Below are 3932 nucleotides of genomic sequence, written 5' to 3'. Positions count from 1 at the left end.
ATCATTTTTGTGAGTGACTTGAACTTTATAATTAATATGTTAATAACTATTCTAATTATTATGACAAATTACAAAACTCAATTAAAATCAAACACTTGATATATCTTAAAAGTTATGACAAAGAACTGATCCTTAAAAGTTATGACAAAGAACTGATCCATGATGACAAGTCACAAAACATTCTTAACTCGTGAGATGCATAAGGAGTTGAGATTTATTAATTAAAACAAATTAAAGGGAATCTCAACCTAGTGAGCCTATTTAGAACATGAAATTACATATTTTTCAAACAACTAGCTTACAACTCATAATCGACTCCATTATCTTTAACCATATGAGCGAAATGCGGTTACCACTAATCATCCATCTCAAGGTGTAGAAGCGTCTTCACAACATCGCTCATGGTTGGCCGAGAATCCTTATCTTCTTCGACACATTGCAGAGCCACTTTAAGAAGATTATTCAATTGACCTTTTTCATATTCACCTCATATCATAGGATTCAATATATCCATGATTTGTGTCTCTTCCAAACTTTCGTCAGCCTCGTGGACCTTCTCTTTAACCCAACTTACTAGCCTCTTTTGTTCCAACCTTTCGTTATCATCGGTTGGTTCATCATATGTGGGACTCCGTCCTGTTATCATCTCTAGCACCACAATCCCGTAGCTATAAACATCCACCATTGAAGTAATTGGAAGGTTAAACACCCATTCTGGAGCCATATACCCTCTAGTCCCTCTTATCCTCGAAAAGATAGAATTTCCAGTTACACCTTGGTCGAATAGCTTGGACAAACCAAAATCCGCCACCTTGGGATTATAATTTGCATCCAACAATATGTTTTGTGGTTTAACATCACAATGCAAAACCCACTCCAAGCATTTTTCATGTAGATAAGCTAGCCCTTTCGCTACGCCTGATGCGATGTCAAACATATTCTTCCAATCAAGTTGGTTACTACCTAAGTTCCTAGCTAATGAGCCTTTCTCCATGTGCTCATAGACCAAGATCCTATGCTTTCCCTTGGCACAATAGCCATATGTTTCTATCAAGTTCTTATGATTTATCCTTCCAATTGTGCTCATCTCTGCTAGAAACTCAGCTTCTCCTTGGATAGCCTCGTGAAGTCGCTTGATTGCTACGACTCGATTGTCTGGAAGTATGCCTTTGTACACAACGCCACCACCTCCTCTTCCAATCTCTTCTCTGAAATTATTAGATGCCTTAGCTATCTCTGCATATGTAAACCTTTTGAATCCAGTTGCAATTGCTAGGTAGCTTTGGGTTGTTGTACCGGAGGGTTGTTTGGTGATATAATAGAATAATACAAGGGAAGTAACTTCAATTACCCCGAGGATAACACTGAACCACAACATGAACTTCAGCGACCCATTTGCTTTCTTGTTTTCATATGTTCGCTTTAGCTGAATTATAGAACTCGAGCAATCCAAGACGGACTCATTAGCAACCCTTTGATTATGTGTTAATACATCATTTTTTGGTAGCTTAAGGTATGTATTGTAACGAGTACCCTTGTAGTAGCCATTGAACAACAGTGTCTTGACATAACATTGAAACAAGCCTGAGTCTTCTTCAAAGGTGAATTGGAAGGCCTTACAGTTGGAGTTACTCAAGCATTCCCTCTTGCACTCTTTAAAAGTGGAATTACGTATAAATTTAGAATCAAATCCATAAAATTCCACATGACCGAGCTTTATGAAGTCATAATTCTCATGATGTCCGGACAGATCATGCATAGGTTCACACCCAAAAGACAAGTCGGAGTGGTTCTTGCTCTTGTATCCATGCATGCAAGTGCATCTCCTTCCCAATTCAGACTTGTATGTACAAAGGCTATTTGGACCACAAATCCCATGAATTCTACATGGTGCTGAAAATGCTTGCCATGAAACACTCCACCTCCTATTTTTAAGTGAGTAAATTCTAATATTGCCATCCACATCAAGTGTGAGTCTTCTTTGAATGGCATCACCATAGTCCGTTGTATTAAAATAAAGATTATCAGAGGATCGGAAACTCCCTTTGGAATCAAGAAAAGCCAATCTACTATTGTTGTAAGTAGACCTTCCTACGTCCCACGCTACTACATATGACTTAGGCCAGTAAACGCTGGTAACTTCATTGCTACCGTAAAGAAGGCGGATTACATTGTCATTGTCAAAGTAGAACTTGTAGTATCCAGAAGAAAATTTTGTCGAACTTCTTGAAGATATGAGGGCGGTATCTTTGTGAAAAGCTGATTGGGAAGGATAGTGTCGGTTGGAAAACTAAAGCTTTGCCAAAGATACGAGTTCTTATCTAACTGGATAAGAACAAGGTTACCCGAGTCAAGGAGCTGAAGTTGCAAAGGCGAATTAGAGTGAGTGTTGGACGTCCAAATTCTTTGGCCAATGTCCGTTAGAACAAGGTTTCCTTCTTTGGACAAAGAAAACCTGGAGCGTTTTCCATTGACAGGCCCGTCTCTATTTGCCATCCAAACCAACGTGTAATTTCCATCCAAACCAACGTGTAATTTCCATCCAACATGGGCTCAGAAAACCATATTGCAAAGAAATAAGCATTTTGGCCAATCTCTTGAAATCCGGCTGTGAAAAGACGATTTGGTGAAACCATACGATCGTTCTTTTCAACAAAGAGCGATGAGCCTTGGGCTAACACACTTGGTGAAGAAGAAGCAACAACATGTGGATAATAGAGTGTTAATAAAGGTAGGAGGAATACGAAGGGCAAATGCATGATGATCATACAATGTGAGTGAATTAGCATATATCTACTTCATGTGTATATATTAGAAGTTGTGGTTGAAATAGTCTCATACCGTACCGTGCTCGACATTCAATTCAAAGTTGCTTAGTGATGTACGTTTGCCATACAATGCCAGAAATTCGTATGTTGGAAAGAAGCATATGCAGTTAGTGTCACTTGGCTTCTAGATTGTGATCGGCGTAAATTGCAAGTTGGTATGCATGTTATATATATATAATATAATCGTTTGATTTTGGCTTCCAAATCCTAGTATCAACTAATCAAGTCAAAATAAGCATCCTGAAAATCTACATAAGTAGTCTCACGGTCAATGCTCAAACCGTCCGATGGTCCCTCAAATTTAAATATTTTAGTGATGCATGTATTTTGATTGTTTTTTAAAGAAGAATCATCATGTGGTTATCTTTTTAAGTCATTTTGGTCTCATGAAGAATAGATGTTAAGTGGGGTAACACTTAGAATATTACTAATCGCAATGCCATTTCTATGATAGTTATGATTTGTCTTCTATTCTAAATAGAAAAACAAATTTTATTCAAATTATTAATGGTCACTTTCCTAATGTTAATTTCCATTAATGGCAGCATATGGACCATAATACTAGATTTAGAGTTGGATAAATAAATCGGTTAACCAAATCAATTCAAAAATCAAACCAATTTGAAACGGATTATGTAGAAACCGATTTAAAACCGTAGGTTCGGAACCAATTTGCAATTTCTCCACCAAAACCAGTTTCAAACCGGTTAACCAGACCAAACCCGGTCAAAGACTAAACCGAAACCAGCCGTAACCTGATCAAGAAACCGGTTTCAATCCGAACAGAAACTGATAAACGGTTTTGACTTTTGTTGACCATGTTAATCTTTATTCATCATTAAGTCATCAAGAACGACGTAAACATCACGGTACTAAAGTTTTCCCTTCTATTACTGATCGAACCCGGCCTTCATTGTTGATTATTCAACTTTCAAGTTATTTCGAATGTTAGTCGACATTGACATTCGAACGTGGCCCTTCCCTTCATTTATTTTATGTGATTTAATTAACTTTCTTAAATTTCATGGAAACAGTTTAAATATTTTTCAAAAACACTCATCCACCATTGTTTATGTACGTAATTTCTATTATCTTTTTTCTTTT

General features: G+C 37.2%; 1 pseudogene; it reads right to left on the bottom strand.

The window, feature by feature from the left end:
• Nucleotides 1-355: 355 nt before the first annotated feature.
• Nucleotides 356-2759, bottom strand: LOC143632422 (putative receptor protein kinase ZmPK1; annotated as a pseudogene).
• Between the last annotated feature and the right edge of the window lie 1173 nt (nt 2760-3932).

The sequence above is a fragment of the Bidens hawaiensis genome, unplaced genomic scaffold (genome assembly GCF_021521415.1).
Source record: "Bidens hawaiensis isolate Kalapana, Puna unplaced genomic scaffold, B.hawaiensis_p1.1 tig00006390_1, whole genome shotgun sequence".
Classification (NCBI taxonomy): Eukaryota; Viridiplantae; Streptophyta; class Magnoliopsida; order Asterales; family Asteraceae; genus Bidens; species Bidens hawaiensis.
This window is presented reverse-complemented; position numbering and strand designations above follow the sequence as displayed.